Genomic DNA, 24,624 nt, shown 5'->3' on the forward strand with positions numbered 1-24,624 from the left:
ATCAACTGAAGGCTTTTCGAGGAGCTTATAGCACAGCTTAATAATAATGAATTACAATAGTCCAACCTAGAATTAATAAATACATGAACTAGTTTGCAATGGAAGCTTTGCATGTAATCATTAGCTAATATTCATGTCTGGCTCTCTTCCACAGTATGCCTTTTGTCCTGGGATCGTGTGATTGTTGGCATTTTCTCTGTATTATTCTAGGGTCTTTACCTTACAATATAAAGCAGCTTGAGGTGGTTGTTATTATGACTTGGTGTGATATAAATACAATTGAATTGACAGGTCATTGAAGGTCATCATGTGGTATTTAGTGCCAATTTAGCCTCTACATAAATTCCATCCTTAGAGAACCACAAGCAAGTCTGGTGCTTTAAGCCTGTATTTGTGCATGGACACATATACAATGTAACTGTGAAACTGTTAGGAGTTGCTCACATAGTCATTTCTGTAACATGAGCTAAAGGGGTCTTGATATTATTATTGCTTTGGCACATTGGAGTGTCAAAGTGTTTAACATGACAAAATGATGCACAAAATGAAAGGGTTTTTTTTTGTTTCTTTCTTTTCCAGTTGAACTTTTACAACTCCATTTTTTGTTGAAATTAAAACACTGAAGCACCCCAGAAACTCTATCATCAATTTGCACCTCCTGGGAAAATCAAAGCTCAGTTAACATTCTGTTTTTAAGTATTTTCAAAGAAATGGTGGAAAATATGAATAACTGAAGAAATTCTGCCTATACAAAAAAATAAAAAAATAAACATGTTGGAAGAGGCTACGAGGGAGATTAATAGAAACTGAATGCAAAGCAAAAGTGAACCTCAAAGAAGGATTAATTTGATGCAGAGCTCTGAGAGTTGGCAGGGTTCAAAAGTAAATTTTTGTTGGCAACGTGTGGTTGTGGTGGGGAAATATTCTCTTCCTACTTTAAGTACAGAACTTAAGTAAACTAACAAGTTAGACTCTACCACTATAGCTTGAATGACTATACTTTCTTGTGTATTATATTTGTACTCACAGTAAAAGCATCTGTTGTGTGGTCAGGTCAGGTATCCAAACTCATATTGATTCATCTTTATTCATACAACCACTCTTCTATGTGGTTCTCAATCACATCTGTTGAGTCTGTTAGGTGACCTAAAACAGAAGGTGCACAACAAAAACCCCACTGTTAGAAATAGGAAGTTATGTCCATCTGGTCATACTAAAAACAACAACAGTAAAATAATAAAAATGCTGAATTAAGCAACAGTTTTGGTATCTGGTGCCAAAAGCACACGGTTATATTGAAAGTGCACTTTAGAGTGTAGGAGGGGCAGAAAAAAAGAAAAAAAAAAAACACCTTTTGCTTTCCGATTTGATGATTACATCACTCAAAGTGGATTTTTTTCAGTCTTCACAGTTAAGGGGAAACATATAAAGATGTATCTAAAAAGGTCAAACAGAGGCTGACTCAGGTCCAAGATGTTTCGGAAGAGGCCTCCCTGACCAAATCTCTTAGCTTCATAAAGGGAGGAAATGTGAATGGTGGAATAATACAGCTCTTAATAAATCTCCTCATTAAAATTCTGTGACCATGTCATAGCACATGTCCTCCCAGAGCCCACTGCAGCTTCTCATCCTAATGAGAGCAGATAAAAGCACCGAAAGTGAGGGAGAGAAAGGTAGACACAAGCTGGTTTCAGAGTGTTTATTTAGGCAAAAACTGTGTGTTCTGGCTTCAGGCTGCATCAGGTGAGGTGCACAAACAAAAAGCAATTTTGAAGTCCCATTACAATTTCTACTGTTCTTGTAGAATAATGCGTCTCTGCAAAAACAAGGCTCCTCTAAAGATCTGCATCTTTCAAGCACCCGTCTTTGCCAAATCTCACTGGATGAACCAGAAGGAGCCGCAATCTTATGGCAGCGGACAAGACACACCAAATTAAATAGTGTCACTTCGATACTGGATAATAAGCACTGTGTCGCAGTAGTCGAGCATAACAAAAAAGCAGATGGCTTGATCTCTGAAAATAGCCATTCTTTACAGTATCTCCATTAAAAGCTGCCAGTAGCTCCAGAGATGTGAAGCTTCTTTAAATGGTTTGCTCACATAAAATTATGGAAAACAAATATATTCTCAACTCAGTGTAGCCATGTTGATACTTTTTAGTCTGTTCACATTTTTTTTTATGTTTCTCCAAATGAAAAGAAGTGAAAGTATTTTTATTAGAAACCAGAAATGGATACCCTAGACAATCTGCAGAGTACACAGTCTGCAGTTTTCTGATCATTCTTAGCAGGAGAAAGTACTTCTAATGACTTTGTCAGTGTCACTCAAGCTAATGGCTCATTGTGCTGCAATGTAAAACTATTACACATGTACCAATAGTAAATTAATTGTTTTGGCTTAATTCAAATGAATAAAGATACTTTAATATATCTACAAACACTGTCAATATGGGAAAAGAGGAAATAAAGTTGGATTTCAAGATCTAAGACGTCACCTGCTGCTCAGAATGGGGACACTGAAGTGGGGTCCTCATCCTTGGCACAGATAAACAGAGCGCAACTGATTACATTTCTTCACCTCTATGTCATGGTCCATCTAGACTGTGGACACTGTTTCTGACACATTTTCGCATCAAGTTTTTCAAATGATCACTTTTTCAGTGCTGTAGGGATGATACATGTCCCCACTCACTCTAACGGTGAGCCAATTTCTGCCTCCATCCCAAATAATCTGGGTCTCTATAAATTCAGATCATCTGTGTTCCATTCAGTCATAAACTATGATCTATTTAATGATAACTCATGTTAAGCCAATATGCTTTTTAAGAAAACTCATTGATAGGCATTGCAATTTTGGAATCTTTCTCCATGCACAGTGTCTGAATGTTGACTTAAGAATACTGAAACTCTTTCAGAAAATGTTGGGGTTTCTTTCCAGATTGTAGACACAGACTGAGAGTAATCAGGTGAGATTTGTATTTCCAAACATCACCAAACCTGTACACAAACCCATCAATATGTTCTCCATAATGTTTGGTGCATAGCTGCATGGATTTTCTCAGCACATCTGTCATTGTAGATTTGACACCACTGTTATGAGTGAGTGGTGCAAAAGCTCATTTTAAATGCGATTTGTGCATCTCAAGTGTCCACAGTGAGACACATCTGAACAAATCCAATTGTAATCACATTTCAAACCACCTAACCACCAAACGTGGTTTGGATCAAATGTGCAAAATGTGATTTCATGTTGCTTTTTAGTGTATAGGCCTTTCTAAAATCAATCTGGATACAATCTTGATTTGTCCAAAGTAAGAAAGGCCTAAGTAATCATTTCCACGTTTATGCAATCATTGTTTATTCCAGTGACTGGAATCTGCCTCACAGTGGAAATGTTTGCTGAATTCAATACAACTAAGAACACAAGAACACACACAACAATAATTGCTGTAACGTGTATCTTGTAGCAATTAAGAAGTTTATACACATAAGCACAGGTAAACGTCAATTTCTCACTTTTTTCCTACTAGCTGGAAATTAATGTTTGAGACAATATTTGCCATGCAAAATATAAATTAACCTTTCAAGCTAACTAATCAACGACCACGGCCGCATTGTTCATTAGGAAACAACAAATTCATGGGAATGTTAAGCTGCAATTCCTAATAAAAACTACAATCAGTGAAAAAAAGAGAAAACAAACTTTTCCTTTAGAGGCAAAGTGTTATGTTGTTGTGTCAAGTGAGTTCTGCCTCTGTCACGGTGACAGGCAGCAGCATATCCTCCCAAAATCCCATTGACAAGCTCTTTCTGCAATGAGAGATGTTACTAAGCCACAGAGATTTCCTGACTCCCTTGGTTGAAGCGGTTAGGTGTTGCCAAGTACACCTCTGCTTTCATTCTGGCAAAACAATATACTTAATGAGATTCCAGAGCCTGCAAGCAGTGTTCTCCATCTCTGCGTAAACCCACCTACGGCAGCCCAAGTGCCCACACTGGCTCGTGGTGGGCTTAACATTGTTCAAGTGCAAACAGGCATGGAGTTGTAAAAGTTCAACTGGAATTCAGACAGTTACAATTTCATGCTGTATAATTGAGGCGCTGCTGTTGGCATACATGTGGCGTAGGTCATCAACAGCTGTCACTCTGGATTATGGTTGATGTAAGAGAGTGAAACATGGCACACTGAAAAAATAATATTCTTTTCCTTACTTTTCCTTTTTATTTCTCAGCACCTAAAAATTGCTAGAGTGGTACAATACCTCTGCTGTGGTGGTCCCTTCCTTCATACACTCAACAAAAATATAAACGCAACACCTTTGTTACTGCTCCCATTCCCCATGGGATGGACGTAGAGACCTAAAATTCATTCCAGATACACAATATAACCATCCCTCCCAAACAGTGGTCACAAATCAGTCCAAATGTGTGGTAGTGGGCACATCTGCTATATTGAGATAATCCATCCCACCTCACAGGTGTGCCACATCAGGATGCTGATCTGACATCATGAGTAGTGCACAGGTGTACCTCAGACTGCCCACAACAAAAGGCCACCCTGGAATGTGCAGTTTTTTGCGCTATTGGGGGTCTGGGGACCCAGAACCGGTCAGTATCTGGTGTGACCACCATTTGCCTCATGCAGTGCAACACATCGTCGCATGGAGTCTATCAGATTGTCAATTGTGGCCTGTGGAATGTTGGTCCACTCCACTTCAATGGCTGTGCGAGGTTGTTGGATATTCGTGGGAACTGGTACACGGTGTCGTATACGCCGGTCAAGCACATCCCGAACATGCTCAATGGGTGACATGTCCGGTGAGTATGCTGGCCATGCAAGAACTGGGACATTCTCAGCTGCCATCTGCCCTGAACAATGTGAACCATGATTCATCCGTGAAGCGCACACCTCTCCAACGTGCCAGACGCCATCGAATGTGAGCATTTGCCCACACAAGTCTGTTACAGCGACGAGCTGGAGTCAGGTCAAGACCCCGATGAGGACGACGGGCATGCAGTTGAGCGTCCCTGAGACGGTTTCTGACAGTTTGTGCAGAAATTGTTTGGTTGTGCAAACCAATTGTTCCAGCAGCTGTCTGGGTGGCTGGTCTCAGACGATCTTGGAGGTGAACCTGCTGGATGTGGAGGTCCTGGGCTGGTGTGGTTACACGAGGTCTGCGGTTGTGAGGCCGGTTGGATGTGCTGCCATATTCTCTGAAACGCCTGTGGAGACGGCTTATGGTTGAGAAATGAACATTCAATGCACGGGCGACAGATCTGGTTTACATTCCTGCTGTCAGCATGCCAATTGCACGCTCCCTCATTGCTTGTGGCATCTGTGGCATTTTGCTGTGAGACAAAACTGCACATTCCAGGGTGGCCTTTTGTTGTGGGCAGTCTGAGGTACACCTGTGCACTACTCATGATGTCAGATCAGCATCCTGATGTGGCACACCTGTGAGGTGGGATGGATTATCTCAATATAGCAGATGTGCCCACTACCACACATTTGGACTGATTTGTGACCACTGTTTGGGAGGGATGGTTATATTGTGTATCTGGAATGAATTTTAGGTCTCTACGACCATCCCATGGGGAATGGGAGCAGTAACAAAGGTGTTGCGTTTATATTTTTGTTGAGTGTATAAAACAAGCTGCATGCAAGCAAATAAATATCAGATGCATTAGGAAAGGCAAGAGCTCATCCTGAGAACATCTGATTCAAAATTACTTTCATCAGTCATTATGCATGGTCATTTATGCCAAATGATCAAAATGGATGGATAATACTTTAATAAGAAATGAGAAATACTAAATAATATTCAAGAAATTACTTGAATAAAGAGTTTTCACTGTCAACCACAGATGTGCATCCACATCACAAATCTGTTGTACAAGCCAACATTTGAGGAGAGAGGAAGTCCTGGAAGTTTCTATTGACCTTGTTTTGTCTTTTACAAAACAAGGTCAAGCATATGCACATCTACGTGCATTCTCCTTATTCCTGATGTATTGATCTTTCAAATCACACCCAATCTCTTGCAAAGAGGCTTGTCATCAAAGCGTTGCAGATAAGCTGAGTATTCCATGACTTTACCTCTTTGAAAGAATTTGCACATGACACCTGAGCTGCAAATGAGGTCTCTCATAGATGTGAAGTCAAAAAGAATGCCACACACGTCCCTCTGCCCTGCTGTTGGCATCGTTTTGATCCAAGCGCTGGGAGAAGGGCAGGGGTGGATGGCGGGGTTGTACCTATGAATGCTAATAAATTGTGTCTTCAAAGACGTAACACTCCTCTAAAGTCACCTTAAACTCTTATACGAACAATATGTCTAGACTCAAAAGTAGGCCTGAAGATTATTTTCCATAACAGAAAGTCATTTTTACTTTACGGCACACAGTCCTGAAAAAAACAACAACAAACAAATCCTTCCATTCAACTAAATCATGAAAACATGAGAGATGTATGGTAGAGTTGAGAATGAGTGAACCTTTAGAAAAAGTTACCAAACAAACATTTTGCAATGCTTTGCTACCTCTCAACTTCATACATTCATATCCCAGCATGCAAGCTAGCACATTGTCTCACCCATTTAAATAGCTATTTTGTCATTGCCAGCACCCCAACTGTGCCATACATTATTAATATATGCATCACTTGCCTCACGTCTTTCATACTGTATGGGCATGCGTTCAGTCTTACATTACATTTAAATAAGCTCTCTGAACCACCTCTTCATTGAACCTACTGTGGTTTTACAACACTGTAGGCTCAGTGCAGGGGAGATTAGCTTGACCTGCTGTTGGTGCTATCTTTAGCTTTGCAGCACACAAATTGTTGTTTGCCACAGAGGGCCTTTTGGTTCATAATTCATGTATTTGAGCAAAATCAGCTTGAAAGGAATTAATGCTACCTTGGCTCCAACCAGCAACCATTTATTCATTATATACATGCTTAACTGTTGAAACCAGTCTTGCTGCTTGACCTCTCAGGAGAATACCGAGTGAGGATATGTGGAGAGTTGTGTTGTGAAGCAGCTTGTGTGGGGGATGGAGAGTGGTCACAACAAATTAGTGAAGAAAATGTATAAAATTAACTAGAAGCCTATGTGGAGAGCACATCTTCTGCAAAGGCCAATAGCCTATTTTGGAATTTTTGAAGACAGTGATCCAAAGCTGCACCCGATTTTATAGAGGCTCATTTTTGCCCATAACCCACCATGCTAGCAGATCTCAGGGAATGCAGCTTTGTACTTTTTTTTTTTTTCCTCTCAATTCCTCCCCCTTGGCAGAGGAATAATCAAACATGGATTTTCAAATAACAGCAGGATGGAGTAACTTTAATGTAAAGTAGGCCTGTCTGCTCTGATCTCATAATACCAATATTTTTACCCAAGCTTTACAAATGTAACTACTATATCCTATCCCTATATGTTTATTATATGTTAATACCATATACTGCACATAATATGTGCAGCAAATACATTAAGCCTGTTGAACAGAACTCTATGACAGTGATGGTGATCTTGCAGCTCACTTGGTTTGTTGCATAGTAATCATATTCCTCATTTATGGTCTCAGTTACAAGCTTAATGTTGAATGCAACATTAAAAAGCATATGGTTCAATTAGAATCCAACACATGAAAGCTAATTCAGAGCATTAGGTGCATTCAGTTTTTAACTTGTGATATCTTGTTTTGTTTTTTTAAGAAAGACTCAAACACAAAAGGCTTTAAATTCCATTTCTTTTACACAGTCTGTGTACATGGTGTGAAATGGTGGGAAGGAAAGTGTAATACAGTGCATTGCACACAGTTTAACATCCCAACAGGCTGATGCAGAAATGAGATTGTGGTCTCATTTGCATGGAAGAGCTATGATAAAGCTGCATATAGTAATCGCCTGTGTAAACTGGCCCTCCAGTGCTGTACACAAGATGTATGCAAAAAGCAATGACATGTTTTAAAATCCAAAATTCTTTCTTGTTGTAAAATGTGTTTAGGAAGAGCATTGAGAGGAGGCTTTTATAAAGACGCTGCACCTCCAGCTCCTGTTTTCATTTTTGCTGTCAGGTTAAAATGCACTTGCGTCTATTAAACTCAGTGTACTGTAAATGTTAAAATGTATTAGACCCAAAATGAACTCCCAAAACAAGCTCATTTCATCTCCTGTCCTGTGCATTATCTACCCTGTTTACACTAACTGCTATTCATTTGCATACAAAAACACCAACTGACTCATTCATTTTAAACATTTCCTTCACACCAAGTTCTCAGTAAAAGAACACGGGTCCGAGCTGATGGACACATTATGCATGTAGGCACTGCAGCAGTGAAACTGCTCTCCTTTGCCAGAGGGTCATTCCTTGACGACAAAGGCTGGCATTTTCAAAGGTCAGCCCATACAGTATGAATACATGGGATCTCTCTTTCTAACCTCTGCTCGTGGCATGCAGTCTCTTTTGTTTCTTTTTCTTTTTGGCAAACAACCACTCGGTGAAAACGGCACTATGGTGTTGTTTTGACTCTTGCATTTTACGGTTTACAGAACATGCCTAAGGTATTGAAATGTACTCAGTGAATTATATGTCTGATAGCTTGTACCCTAAAAGCATCACTTGACAACCGCTTTTAAAACAGAGCTTGTTTAAAATAAACTAGGCTGTTTGAATGCCTTTCACACAGATGACGAATGCATACATTTGTCATCGAGACAGATTTTTAATTAACGTCAAGGCATTTTTATTAACAGCAAAAGCTTATTAACTGAAAGGCCATTTGTTGTCCATTAATAAAAACAGGGAATAATTAAGGTTAAGTCCTGTCAAATTTATGGATTAAATTTGAGTTGAGTAATGGGTTAGTTAAGTGCAAGTAGTTTTGTAGTCACGGCACTAACTTGTAGTTTCCAAAGCCCCAGGGTACTTTCATTGTGACGGCCATACACTACATTTATCTTCTTGTCAGAGTTAATCACAGACAGTCAAGTGAAAAAACCAAAAATGTCTCATTTAACACTTCATCGGCAGAAAACACTTTCCCTATTCGGATATCTTTTGTATTTGAGTGCCATTTCTGGTTTTGTGCTTATCAGTGTGTGTGTTTGTTAATCATGACTGAAAATATAGTAAGCATAATTTAAATCTTACTTTTGATTACCTTCAAGGCATAAGGTTTAATGCTTTAAAGTAGATGTATGACAGTTGCTTCACAACTACAAGGTTTGGAGGTGTGAATGTTATAGAACGTTATGCCCTCTGACCTGGGTGGGTTTTCTCTGGGAGCTCTAATTTCCTCCCATATTAGGTTAAATGTTGGCTAGAAGAGTGAGGTGGTGAGTCATGGAAAGCATCAGACATGCAAACACATACAAGTCAGTACTTATAACCTTTCTAACATGTTTTTTTTTTTTTTAACATAAACAGCTTAGGTAAGTAAGTAAGATGCTTGTCTCCCAATTTAACTTTTTTCAGTATTCTGTTCGGGACCATTCTCTAAAGAACCCAGCAAAAACCATATTTGAACTGTATAAGCTTGTGTGTTTTGCTTACACTGTACAGAATGATGTGCATTAAAGAAAAGTTTCTCCATATGAATCAAGTGACAGTAACTGAAACAAAGATTTGGAAGCCTCCTCTCTAGGATGTCTTTTACAATTGTGACTTAGACACAAACTGTTACAAAAATTGATATATGAAATATCTTTAAACAAGTTTTTAAAAGGAAAATCATCCATTCATTTTGCATCATTTCAGTGAGGATTAATACTTTTACAAAAAAATTAATCCATTACCTGATTAGAAATGCTTCACACGTATCAAATACAAATTAATATTCAAAGCAGAATATTTTTTAAGCATTTGCAAATATGCTTGGTTGAGGATCTTTAAGTACAATAATTCTGAAACTGCTTTATAATTTCAAAAACATTTGAAATGCGGTGTGTAAAGTCAAATTTTCCAGTGCTATTAATTCTGATAGTTATATTATGATTAAATTTAATAAATGGTTGCTTGGATCAAATCATCAAGTCATTAGGCCATTTCTTTGCTTTCACAATTCCCTCAGCTGTTGTAGCTTCACCTACATTTGTATCATAAAGGTTTGTAGCCACACTGGAGCTGGTCAGTGTGCCTGCATTATGCTAATAAGCAACCTCTGTATGTCACATTCTTGCACTATTGTAGGCGTTAAATGTGTGTCAAACACTCAAGCGCTAAATCCTTTATGACTTAGGAATGTCTAACAGCTATTTACAGATACATAGGTGTGTGTGTGTGTGTGTGTGTGTGTGTGTGTGTGTGTGTGTGTGTGTGTGTGTGTGTGTGTGTGTTAAAACAGATAATGGAGACCAGACTGATGGTTCATTTGTCTTTGCTGCTCTATCACTGAAACACATTCAGAGACTTTTGATTTGAGCAGTTGTGTATAGAAAAGCAGTCCAGGTACATAAGGCTTTTGGTTATGATGGCTGCACCTTTGATTGCTGTACCAGTGCTTATAACACCATCCCGAATAGTCTGGAGCTGTCAGGAGAGGACCATTACCTGTCACAGTGGATACTGGACTACCTCACTGGCCACCCACAGTATGTGAGAACACAGGGCTACATCTCTGACAGGCTGGTCTGCCGTACCAGGGCCCCGCAGAGAACTGTGCTGGCACCGTTCCTGTTCATCCTGTACACTGCAGACTTTTCTATCAACTCCCCAGGCTGCCATCTACAAAAGTTCTCTGATGACTCTGCCATAGTTGGCCTTATTACAGGTGAGAATGACTCAGAGTACACACAGTGGATTCGGGACTTTGTGGACTGGTGTCAGTGGAACCATCTCCTGATCAACTCAGAGAAAACCAAGGAGCCGGTGATGGATTTCCACAGGCGTGGATCCACCACACCGACACCAGTGGAAATCCAGAGAACTGGCATTGAGATATTGGACTCTTATAAGTACCTGGGTGTTCACCTGAACAAAAAACTGGACTGGAGTCACAACACTGATGCTCTTTACAGGAAGGGTCAAAGCAGACTCTACCTGCTGAGGAAACTGAGATGTTTTTTGACTCTGTGGCGGATTCAGGCATCTTCTATAGCGTTGTCTATTTGAACAGCAGCTTATCTAAAGCTAAGAGGAAGCAGTTGGATAAGCTCATCAGGCCAGCTCTGTCCTAGGATGGCCCCTCGACCCAGTGCAGTGCAGGTGGTAGGAGACAGAAGAACTCTGGCAAAAACAACATCACTCTTGGACAATGTCTCCCACCCCATGCATGAAGCTGTTGCAGAACTGGAGAGCTCCTTCAGTGACAGACAGCTGCATCGTGCACAAATGAGCGTTATTCCAGATCCTTCCTCCCATCAGCTGTTAGACTTTATAACCACCAGCGCTCCCAACAAACAGAAATAGTTGTTTACATCCCTGCTGTCATTGGCACAGTTTTTCCATTTTCTGTAAAAAGCCTGTTGTTTTGTTTAAGTACAAATATACAGCACATTGTGTACATTTAAAAAAAATTCTTATGTTGAAAATTGTCCTCACTTACTGTACAGTCACTATTTTATTTTTCTGTTCTTTACTTTTGTCTGAATCTGCACATCTACCTTTGACTTTGCTGCTGGAACACTTGAATTTCCCCAATAAGGGAGAATAAAGGATATTTCTATAAAGAATATTTGTGCAACACAAACATTTTTTTTTTTCTCCTCATTTTTGCCCACCAGACAATATGTTTTGTGTTTTCAAGTTGTCTTATCAACATTTTTCATTGCATCCTTACAGGCTCAGGAGATTAAAGGAGGAAACGACAAATTTGTTTTATCTGTCAAAGTTTCTGGGGTATACAGCAGTGAAACTTGTACTAAACTCAGGAATTGACATTGCTGATGTTGATATGACATCAACATTACTTAACGATTTCACTTTTACCAATAATTACAATTTCTTTAAGCATTTCCGCAGTCTAGAGAAAATACGGAGGCCAGACTTTTCTGTTTGCTTGTTTATATTATGTGACAGTAAATTGTTTTTGTCACCAAAGCCATTAGACTAGAGTATTATGAACTTTTCAATTCCCAATACAATTTCATAAGACCGCATATAGGACCGGGAATGTAACTGAGCACATTTACTCAGGAACTCAGATTTAATGTACTTGTACTTTAGGTGTTTCCAAATATTTTGAATTCAGTTATTGTACTTTGTCCTACATGTTATTTCTGTTAAAGTCTGAGTTATTTATTTTGCAGATTACTTGCAATATTATAGATCATGCTATTGAACAATGTGTACATAGTTAAAATCAATAGCATCTACAACATTAAAGAGATATCTACATCAAAAAATTAATTATGATCCAATAATGCCATGTATGTAATTCTGAAAATTCCACATAGTAAGTAAATTAAATGTAAGTACCATGAATATATTTTGATGAAACAGCCTGTGCAGTGATTGGGTTCTTCAGTAGTTTAAAAGTTCAGCAGAACTTTTAAAGTTTTTTTTTCCAATTTGCAACGGAAGAGAGAAAAATTGTAATTAAAATTTTTAACTTTTAATTAATTAATTAATTATTTTTTGGGGGGAGTGATCTCCTTATTTCTTTGCAATGTCTCTTGGTGACATTTCATTAATGGAAGTTTCGAGCAGTTTAATCAAGGAGTCACTTCTTTAATACCTTCTTAAGCCCCATTTGGACAGGATTCGCAATGCAGCAAGCGATGGGGAAGAACATACTCGGCTCTTCTTTTATATATTGCTTTGTCCTAGATGGAATCTTGCAGGAATCAAGGTCAGATGCTTCTATAAATGTACTTGATGAAATCGAGTAAAATAAATAAATAAATAAATACTTCCTAGGGTCTTAGAATACTCAAGTCTAAACCTGAAATGCATATTAAAATGCTGTGTGATTGATACAGTATTCTAGTTTATTTCAAATAAATCTTAGAAGAAAGCTGCTGGAGAATCATCCTATTATCCTAGTGCTATCTGTACATAAAAAAATTACATCACAAAGAGAAACTCTACATTGTCTACATTGCTGTTTGTATAGTATGGTCAAAGAAATTACCAGTACCTATGTGTAGAAAACTCATTTGATGAGCTTCTGCAGAGTTTTCTTCTGATGGCTTTCTATTTTTTTTCCAATGGTCATTTTATATAAACTCTTTATGCTGGTGTTGCCAAGCTTCAGGCATTTTTTTAAGTTTAGCAAAATCATTCCACCTTATTCAGAAAAGTTACACTTCACACAGAGAAAAAAGAGGAGAAAGAATATGACTACTAAATGAGATCTAAATTAGTCTAGCAACTTGGGAATATTAAAATAATCCACCCTCTGCTAGAGGGATAAATCCACTCTGACTAAGCATTTGACATGCAGTATTTAAAGCCCTAATGATTAAATCAATCACAAAAAGATGGACATGGAGCCATATAAATAAACACATCTTTCTGTACCATAAAATCCTTTTAATACTCTTGGATTTACCCAGTGACCCCATGGAAAACAGTCTTCTATACGTTGTTTAATCCTATTTATATTATAAAACTGCTAAATTAATAATAAATAATTGAGAACGCTGAGAGGCGATAAAAAAAAAAAAAAGAATTGCATATGGGTTGGTTCCAAATTGTCCACCCCTTTCGTGTTTGGTCAAGCCTTCAGTGAGCTGATTTACAGGCAGAACTGAAAATTTCATTACATTAAACAAAGTTCACTGACATAAGAAGAGATGTTAATAGTAAAGTAGCCTGTAAATGACTGTACATACAAAGGTTGGGCTGTGTCGCATGTGATTAACTTATTGAAAACACCCATAAAGTATTCCATTAAAAATTCAGAATGCTGTCAGTCAGTGAAATATGACTGCATTGCCTTGCCTCCCTTTGATCAAACAGTGATGTTTGTTGATAACAAGCTGCCTTCTGTTTGCAGAGCGCTGTAAATCCAGCTGCTCATGGCAAAAAACAAGTTGCTGAAGCACAAAAATACCAGAAAACACCCCAGAGAGACATGAATGAATAAATAGGGCTGGCTCTATATTTAGCTTCAGCATCAGCATGGAGTCAGCTCTTCTGATGAGGCAAATGAAAAGTTGCTCCACATTTGCATGAGGTGGGGCTTTTGTTGTCTGGCAGTACAATATATGTGTCACCAGCTAATTAGAGGAAGAAAAACACATCCCTCTATCAATAGTTCCTTTGATCAGGAAAACATTAGAGGTTTTGTCAGTAGTCAGTCACACTAAAATAAAAAGATGTCTTTTTCTCCTTTTTTTCTATTAACTGAAACTAGAAATGAAATAGATTTGCACATTTTATGTGCAGATCTGTTCTGATTCTCTAAGTTTTAATAGACTTTAAAGAAGAAATGTCTTGCTTTGCATTAATTGGAAGCATTCATTGGATATCTTAATGACCCAGTGGCCCCTGAATGATGGTTTAACCTATGGTTGTTCCCTTTGTTCACTTCAAATGATACAATATGACAAGTTTGCCAGTATTACACCCACACTTGCCTTATACATGCTGAAGCTTCATGAAAACGCACTCATGTAGCACAAAAAGATCTAGTTGATATAAATAGAACACATGTTTTGGGTACTAAAAATCATTCCCTTCCCTACAGACTCATGCACCTGCTCTGAACTATGTCATTGCTGTGAAGGCTTGGGTTAAATATTTTGCTAAAAGGTGAATAACCCCTCTTGTCAGATATTCCCCATCATATTTCCAGCAGGGATAGACCTAATGACATGATGATCAGTATGTGTAATGTTTGCCTGTTACCCTTGTAGTAGAGGTCTGCATTCCCGCGGCTGTCCCGCGGGAGCCGCGGGACACGACCAGATTTCCAAATAAAATGCGGTAGCGGTCGGTAACTCTGGTGTAATTTGAACGGGAGCGGGCGGTCTGAAAATATAGCGTGCCCGACATTTTTTCGGAACAGCATATCTGTGATTTCCTCATTCTAATTGAGCACTGGTACAGCCAGTGCTCACGCCTGTTACACGCACTGAGCGCATGGATCAGTGCTTTTTGCACGTGCATTTTACTTGCACAGTCTGTGACTCTGTGCGCGCATCACCTGCATCAGAGCGCGCTTTACCAACATGGCAGAGCAAACTGAAGATGCAATTTCCTTGAAGGACGTTCAGCTGGGATTAGACAACGGTCAGTTTACTTTAAGGAAACCCACATCAGGCAAGTCTGATGTATGGGAGTCTTTTTCATGCGTCATAGACGCAAATGGAAAAAAATTACCCTTTGTACAATGCGATAAATGCCTCAAAGTTTTACCCTTTTGCAGTCACAAGACTGGAACCTCAGGTTTAAGGCGGCACTCATGTCCCATCACAAAGGGGCAAACAAAACTGGCATTTACTAAATCTTTGCTGGTGCCAGAGAAGTTTAAAAAAGAAACCAGAGACAAATGTGTTCAGTTTGTTTGCCAAGACATTCGACCGTATGATACCATCTCTGGAAAAGGCTTCACACAGCTGGCCCAACATTTGGTCGACACAGCAGCAAGAATAGGAATTCGATGTCTGTGAGATACTACCACACCCCACAACGGTGTCAAGAAATGTTGAAATGAGGGCTCAGAGTCTACGTAAACATGTTGTGGAGGAAATCACTGCAACAATATCGAAGTTTGGATGCGCTGTTACAGCAGACATATGGACAGAAACATATCGAAAAACGTCCTTTTTGTCTGCAACCATCCATTACGTTAATGAGCAATCTGAGCTACATTCAAGAGTGCTTTTTGCTGCCCCTTTTGACCCAAGCACCTCAAAGACAGGTGAAAACATTCGAAGGCACCTGCTGCAGAATCTCAGAGTGTTTGGCATTGATGCGAGAGACATGGGCAAAAAGATTATTTTTGTCACAGATCGTGGAGCCAACATGATCAGTGCCTTACGAGAATACACGAGGCTAAACTGCACAGCGCACATACTAAACGTGACTCTCTCCAGTGCGTTTGGTACTGCCATAATTGAAAAGTCTCCAGAGATCGCTAGCCTTCTGACTGATGTTAAAAAGTTGGTTACATATTTCAAACACTCAGGACAGCAGGGCAAGCTTAAAAAGTCACTGAAACAATCCATAGAGACACGATGGAACTCTAACTTTGACATGTTAAATTCTGTCTTGGAACAGTACGAAGACATTGCATCTGTGCTGACTGAGAGCAATAATTATGACAAGATCGGACGCATTAGCATCAGTACTCTTAAGTTACTAGTATCATTCCTAAAACCCTTCAAAGAGGCAACTGACGACTTGGAAACTGATAACACAGCTCCCAGTGCCTCACTTGTTCTTCCGTGGTCTGTGCGATTAATTGAGCACTGTACATCAGCCACAAAAGACCCTCTGCTCTCTGAAATTGCAACCGTCTGTGTAACACGGCTGAAAGAATTACTGTCAGCAGACAGCACTTCATCCCATTCTGTTCACATGCTTTATAAAATAGCAACCTTTCTGACACCAAATCTGCGAGGTCTGAGAATGTTAGATGAAAGAGGGCGACAGAATGTGATACAGGGAGTCAAGGAGATGATCGAAGATTTAAAGTTTGATCATGCACATGATGAGGATGTTGAACCAACACCTGCCAAAAGGCCTACTGTTCTTCATAAATTTTCAGATTGGGAGGAAGAGGAAGAATCATGTGGATCAAAATCACTAGATGTTCAGATTCAGGAGTACAGGACCATGAAACTTGAATTATCAAGTCAACAAAACATTTTGCAGTGGTGGAATTCCACCAGTTCCCAGTTCCCTGCCCTGAGCAACCTTGCAAGATTTGTCCTCTGCATCCCGGCAACGAGTGCACCTTCCGAGAGAGCATTCAGCCTTTGTGGTCGGATTTTGGAGGAGAGACGTTCAGTACTGAAACCCTCATCAGTCAGTGACATTCTTTTCCTGCATGGAAATTTAAAATAATTTGGATTTTTTAAGTAAGTTTCGTTCATTTGATTAATAGTTTATAATTTTGAGATGTCGTTTATTGTTGTATTTATATATGCATATTTTCTTTTGTAGGAGAGACCTTGAATTCGACATTGGGACATTTTTTCGTTAAACTGATAGTTTAAACAACCATTTAATTTCGCAGTGGCCAACTATTTTGTTCTTTTGTTTACAATTTTAAGTGACTTTTTTTTTTTTCGCGACACTTTCCCTACTGTGTTGACAGAAAAATGTTACGTTTGTATTTTACATAAAAATAACAAGTAGGCCACAATGCTGTATTCGTTTTTATTTATTTTATTTTTGCAACACGTTTTCCATGTTAAAAGATAAATGTTGCATGTTGACAGATAAATGCATCTTGTTTAAGAAAAATAAATACAATCATTGCACAACCTGCAGTTTTATCTGTTATCTCTATTTTTTGGTGGTACCCCATTTAAATGTGAGATTTTGGAAACCAGATCTAAATTTAGCGGGAACGGTCGGGTCGGGTAGAAAATTATTCTAAGCGGGCAGCGGGTGAACAAAGACTGAATATACAGCGGGAGCGGTCGGGTGCGGTACAAAACCTTGCGGGAGCGGGCGGGAGCGGGACTAAAAAAACATTCCCGCGCAGACCTCTACCTTGTAGCTTTAGCCTAAAGAATTCATGCTTCCTCCTCAGCCCGTATAATGTTTTTCTTTGTACCCTTAAAAGCTCTTTAAATGCCACTCATCAAACTCCAGGCAGGCTGTCATATGCCCTGCTCTAGTGCTATCTTTAAAGCCACTCCACTAAAGGCCAGATTAATAGAACACTGATGACAAGGCCATGCTTCAAGGAGGTTCTCTTATTTCTGCAATTGAGTTCTGAGGTTTTTTTCAAGAGTCTTCAGGCTTCTTAGTCAGTTTGCTCACCTTCTTATTTAGCTTTCAAACTTGAATTATTAAGGTTTCTGTCTTCACAAAATGATGAAAACTTTAAAAATGTTTTATTCTCTTGCTCTAACACTGGAACAATTACAACTTCATCATGACTTGGACATAATGTGGGTGTGTGCCATTCTAAACTAAGTCATGTGGAAGCTTAAGCCAATCACAGACTTCCTAATTGAAGTTCCAAACTGAAGGTAATTGAAACAAACACTACAAAGCTGAAGTGCCAGAGCAAAAATGTCAGTGTTTTTTGCGAAGGAAAAACTTTGGGTTTGCTTTATGTATAACACTGAAAAATAAAATGTGTCACTTATATATGATATATGAATATCAGGTTTATATTAATAGGAAATACTGGTGTAAATCGAAATGTACAATAAAGTATGCAATAAGTAAGTCTCGTGTTTTCTGAGTTTTGTTTGAATCCTTGCATCACATAGTGACTCAAATTTCCAGCAGTGATACCACTTTCAGTGTAATTAAGATTGTGTAATCTAAATGGTCACCTGGGCCCTGTGCTTCGTACGTCGCTTACTACATCCAAGATCAAATGAAACATCCAAGACCAAATCATCGCGCTAACTCTGAGCTCGCTATTCCGGTTCCCCGAACACACCTGTTGTTGACGATTAGTATAGCTGGATGAAGTAATGTGAGATCACTGGGTGGCCCAACAGGGGCTACGCATCGATAGTAGAAACATTGATCGGCAACCCTTTGATTGGTCGGCGAAAATGTCGAAGGAGCGCGCTCGGTATTTTTCGGCAGCAGAGCAAGAACTCTTGAGTGAGGGATTTCAGGAGTTTCAGAGTTTAATTAAAACGCAAGGGAACACTGCAAAGGCTGCAAAAGCAAGGAGAGAGGGCTGGCAGAAAGTTGCTGACAAATCAAACTCGTAAGTAATTCAATAATAACAATAATAATGGAGTGGATTTATATAGCGCTTTTCAAGGCACCCAAAGCGCTTTACAATGCCACTATTCAGTCACTCTCACATTCACACACTGGTGGAGGCAGCTACGGTTGTAGCCAGAGCTGCCCTGGGGCAGACTGACAGAAGCCAGGCTGCCATATTGCGCCATCGGCCCCTCTGGCCAACACCAGTAGGCGGTAGGGTAGATTTATCATATCACACCATATTATCCAATATTATATTACATTATATTATATCATAATATGTTATATTATATCCCCTTTCACATTAGAGCCACAACAGGACCCACTAGAACATGGGAACAAGTAAAAGTGAAATATAAGAATATTCTACAGAATGGTAATATTTATCACTTATATTGCTTGTCGTCTCTTGGAAAGAGACCCTGGAATACTCTGTTTGTTTGTTCATAACAGCAACCAAGAAAAGGGCAGAGCAAAAAAAAAGACAGGTGGTGGTCCTGCACCCCCTCGTCAACAAGTTGGTTAAGTGAATAATACCCTCACGGGAAAATCGATATCTCTCTATGAGCACACTGTCGCGCTGAGCTAAAGGATCCTGTCTGTCCCGCAATAAACGCTGAATTCTGAGGACTCTCCTTATCAATCTTGCACCTTCCGCAATGGGTTGCTCGCGTAAACGGACAGGATATGACTGCGACAGACTTCCCAAATCCACCTTTGCTTTTATAGCCGTGGTCTCTCATCTTGATTACACGAAGTAATTTACAATTACTACTCTGAAATATGAATTACATCTGTAATAATCACATACATGTAATAGAATGTTAATAGTACATTTCCCTTTTTTAGGGAATGACCTGTGTGAAATCAATAAATGGATCAGGTGCTGCATTGTCTTTAGTTACATTGATGTTATTTATTTATGGTGAAACAGTGGTGGAATATCGCTGTTGCTTTCGTATGAATGACGCGGACATACCTGCGTGGCCGCGATCTAATCCTGTTTACATAAAGTAAACCTGCTCCCCAGCAGGTTTACGCTTACGGCTCTGTTGCTATGACAGCAAGTCCCGGATGGGCTTCGGGGAACCGAACGATCCAGGATCACGCGAAATCGTCAACAATCTCATCCAGCTAACTCACTTAGCGCGGTACGAAGAACAGGCCCCTGTTGTGTTAAACAGTGTTTAGGAAACAGTGTTTTGCTGTTGACAATCATTGCCATCATTAAACCCTGGCAGCGATTTGAGGATATATTATTCTCATTAGAGTAGTTAGTCATTTTGCTGAAAAATGTCCCCTTACAGCAATATTATTAATTTGTTCAGTGCACTGCTACTTTCTACATACCATTTAATCCGGTTTAACTCAATTTGGATTGAGACGTATGAGGAATCAACTTGCAAATGTTATATATGCAATCATATAGACATTGCAGTTTTTACAATGTGGGGATTGCACAACAATGGAGACTTTTGTAAAGCTCAAGAAACAGCTGTTTGTGTACCGATGGATTGATCTTTTGGGGGCACAATTGTGTTCTGTACATTGCAGAAAGGTTTTTGTATTTATGAATCCTCTCAAGACCATGAATTTGCACAGCTTGCCATGAACCAGCTCATTCTTTTGAGGAGTGATGTTCAAATGGGATCAATACAAATCACAATTTATGTCTACTGCTAGTATATACTAATGAGCCAAAACATTATGACATTTTCTATCTAATATTTTGGTTCCAACAATGATATAGATACATTTAATGCACAAGCATACAGCCTGTGTGAGTCTGACTTGCCACATAATTTATCGCCAAATAATGTTTTGTCCCTCTTCAGATCTTCAGGCTGACTGACAGTGTCCCACAAAATAAGAAGTTTTGACGTTGCTACCCACTTATCTGATATTTTGGTCTTCATTAAAGCTGCTCATTTCCTAGTCTCTCTGTAATAAATTACTGTCTATTATAAATGAAACCCAGGCGTACACCATGTTATAATTTTATCACTTTACTTAAAAGTGGTTGGAATACTGATTTTTTTTTATATGTGGTTAGGTGTAAGGATATGATGTGGATATAGGAAAGTAGTATATCTAACTATCTTGCCTAAAACCAGTGTTTCCCAAACCCTAATCATTGTTTCCTTATCCCCATCACACCACACTTTTAACCATCCTCTAGTACAACTTGGAGGTTTGCATGGTTGGATGGTTTCTACAGTCTTATCTGGACCCTAAACATATGTAATACTTAAAGGCACAAGTCCGAGTACTTAGTCTTGCACACCATTCAGGTCTTGAGAGTGTAGTGCACAGGGACAGCAGTTTGGCATGTACTGTCAAGAGCAGAAAATCAGGTCAAGTATGGGAGTTTCTAATACTGAATATTCTCAGCAGTGAGCGGATAGCATAAGCCCTAAGGGGGGAAACCTGTATCAGGCTACCCACCCTCCGAAATTGCTTATTTGATGGAAGCACTACAAATGTGTATAGCCTCCACTGAACTCATAAAAGTACTGACACAAATAATATGCAGTATCTATACAACGAACACATTTCTGGGTTTTGCTCTATTCTTCAACATCAATTTTTAGGTGATAATCAATCTTCAGGTGGTGATCCAACCTTATCTTTGTTTATTGGACTGCCCAATGCATTTCAGATTGACTTTTATAGGAAAGTTAACAGGAAGCCTTCTAAATGCATTACACAATGGCATGGTATTCATGTAAACTGCCGACAAGTCAATAAGCAATAAAGACAGTTGGGCCAGTTGGAGTTGAGGGACGATAGCAGATATAAGTTCCAGCATATGAGAAGTGTTTCACATATTAGATAGACATGAAGCTCTGAGTCATACCAGCTCTGAGAGAACAAACAGCTGTGGTTCTAATCATCACTGTCAACAGCACATCCAGGAACTGTTACTCAAAACTGAAGAGGCTGTGTAGGCTGCAGAATGTACTGTCTGTCTGTTTCTGTTTCTATTGTCGGCACAAATGTATGTTATAATGATAACTCATTTCATTTTGTTTTTTCTTGTGCCAAAGATGAAAAAACAGAAGAAAGGAATAAAAGACATTACCCATGCTGTTATACGAGAGCGTATTCAAATACAACTACTGTCAAACTAAGTCCCATTGTATGTGTTTGACAGTGACAATCACAGAAGGCTCTATTTAAAATCAAATCTGTATCTAAGAAGCCCTTGAGCTTTCAATGGGCTAAACGGCAGGTTAGGCAGACAGTGCACGTCGTAACACCATAGAAAGCTGAGAGTTTGGTTGTTTTTTTCACTTCTGGCTGACAGAAAATAGCCCAGATCCCCTTCCATTCTCAATCAATACTTTTTAATCAAGGCAGACACTTTTTCAGGTCACTGACAAGTTTTTGATGAAGAGACGTGTCTTTCGCAGGTTTTATCAGGGCCAAGGCTGAGATTTTTTTAACATCTAATTTCACATTCTGTTCAAGTCTTTAATAGGGCTTTATGATGGCTCAGAAGTGATCATCACTGTCTCATAAAATGCCCAAATACTTTTATGAGACAGTGATATCCATCTGTCTTTGTCAGAGATACTGCTACCTTATCTGCACTTGCATTTAAATAGCAACTAATAACTTAATAACTGGTTTTATTGCTTTCATATTAATATGCATGTACAGTGGGGCAAAAAAGTATTTAGTCAGCCACCGATTGTGCAAGTTCCCCCACTTAAAATGATGACAGAGGTCAGTAATTTGCACCAGAGGTACACTTCAACTGTGAGAGACAGAATGTGAAAAAAAAATCCATGAATCCACATGGTAGGATTTGTAAAGAATTTATTCGTAAATCAGGGTGGAAAATAAGTATTTGGTCAATAACAAAAATACAACTCAATACTTTGTAACATAACCTTTGTTGGCAATAACAGAGGTCAAACGTTTACTATAGGTCTTTACCAGGTTTGCACACACAGTAGCTGGTATTTTGGCCCATTCCTCCATGCAGATCTTCTCGAGAGCAGTGATGTTTTGGGGCTGTCGCCGAGCAACACGGACTTTCAACTCCCGCCACAGATTTTCTATGGGGTTGAGGTCTGGAGACTGGCTAGGCCACTCCAGGACTTTCAAATGCTTCTTACGGAGCCACTCCTTTGTTGCCCGGGCGGTGTGTTTTGGATCATTGTCATGTTGGAAGACCCAGCCTCGTTTCATCTTCAAAGTTCTCACTGATGGAAGGAGGTTTTGGCTCAAAATCTCACGATACATGGCCCCATTCATTCTGTCCTTAACACGGATCAGTCGTCCTGTCCCCTTGGCAGAAAAACAGCCCCATAGCATGATGTTTCCACCCCCATGCTTCACAGTAGGTATGGTGTTCTTGGGATGCAACTCAGTATTCTTCTTCCTCCAAACACGACGAGTTGAGTTTATACCAAAAAGTTCTACTTTGGTTTCATCTGACCACATGACATTCTCCCAATCCTCTGCTGTATCATCCATGTGCTCTCTGGCAAACTTCAGACGGGCCTGGACATGCACTGGCTTCAGCAGCGGAACACGTCTGGCACTGCGGGATTTGATTCCCTGCCGTTGTAGTGTGTTACTGATGGGGACCTTTGTTACTTTGGTCCCAGCTCTCTGCAGGTCATTCACCAGGTCCCCCCGTGTGGTTCTGGGATCTTTGCTCACCGTTCTCATGATCATTTTGACCCCACGGGATGAGATCTTGCGTGGAGCCCCAGATCGAGGGAGATTATCAGTGGTCTTGTATGTCTTCCATTTTCTGATGATTGCTCCCACAGTTGATTTTTTCACACCAAGCTGCTTGCCTATTGTAGATTCACTCTTCCCAGTCTGGTGCAGGTCTACAATACTTTTCCTGGTGTCCTTCGAAAGCTCTTTGGTCTTGGCCATGGCGGAGTTTGGAGTCTGACTGTTTGAGGCTGTGGACAGGTGTCTTTTATACAGATGATGAGTTCAAACAGGTGCCATTCATACAGGTAACGAGTGGGGGACAGAAAAGCTTCTTACAGAAGACGTTACAGGTCTGTGAGAGCCAGAGATTTTCCTTGTTTGAGGTGACCAAATACTTATTTTCCACCCTAATTTACGAATAAATTCTTTACAAATCCTACCATGTGAATTCATGGAATTTTTTTTCACATTCTGTCTCTCACAGTTGAAGTGTACCTCTGGTGCAAATTACTGACCTCTGTCATCATTTTAAGTGTGGGAACTTGCACAATCGGTGGCTGACTAAATACTTTTTTGCCCCACTGTATCTCTGATGGTTGCAGGTTATTTACAATTCAGTACCTGTGAAATTGTTCGGTTCTTCTTAAAAGTTTGCTAGGGAATGATGCAGGCTGCCAAAATCTTTAATGCTGATGTCATTCAAAGGGTGTCAGAAGACAAAATCTGATGAGAGTTGTTGCTCCTAAGTTTCTATTTGTCTTGCCCATTGTCCATAATCACCTTTCTCCTCATCTGGATGTGTGGAAATTATGATAAATATCATGTGGTGGTGTGGTGATATTACCAACTGAAATTATAAATGCTTAAAATAAGTTTTAAAGTCACTTTTAATCATGCTTTTGTTTTGGTTGGTTTTTCTAGAAAACAGCAACAACCTGGCACTGAATAAAGTTAAGGAAGGGAACATATCTATACACTAAGGACTAACTAGCTTATTGAAACCATGATAATAATCGCCATCAGGCTGGTAATCACAAAAGACATAAAATAAATAATGAAAGCAGAATCAATGCTGACAGATGTAAAATGAGAATCAAGGCAGAGTCCCAAAACAATGATGAACGGACGAATGACTACTAAGTCACAA

The 24,624-nt window shown here is 39.4% G+C and overlaps 1 protein-coding gene across 1 annotated transcript in view; it reads right to left on the reverse strand.

The window, feature by feature from the left end:
* Window positions 1–24,624, reverse strand: part of LOC146646511 (leucine-rich repeat and fibronectin type-III domain-containing protein 2) — a 138,593-nt gene that overhangs the window by 56,182 nt on the left and 57,787 nt on the right. The window contains exon 2 of the mRNA XM_085391127.1: window positions 1,028–1,146. The gene's annotated coding sequence lies outside the window, so the exon portion shown is untranslated. The remainder of the gene's footprint in view (window positions 1–1,027; window positions 1,147–24,624) is intronic.

This window comes from Rhamphochromis longiceps, linkage group LG19 (genome assembly GCF_057381845.1).
Source record: "Rhamphochromis longiceps isolate RC_006_pf linkage group LG19, R_longiceps_female_GT1.1, whole genome shotgun sequence".
Classification (NCBI taxonomy): Eukaryota; Metazoa; Chordata; class Actinopteri; order Cichliformes; family Cichlidae; genus Rhamphochromis; species Rhamphochromis longiceps.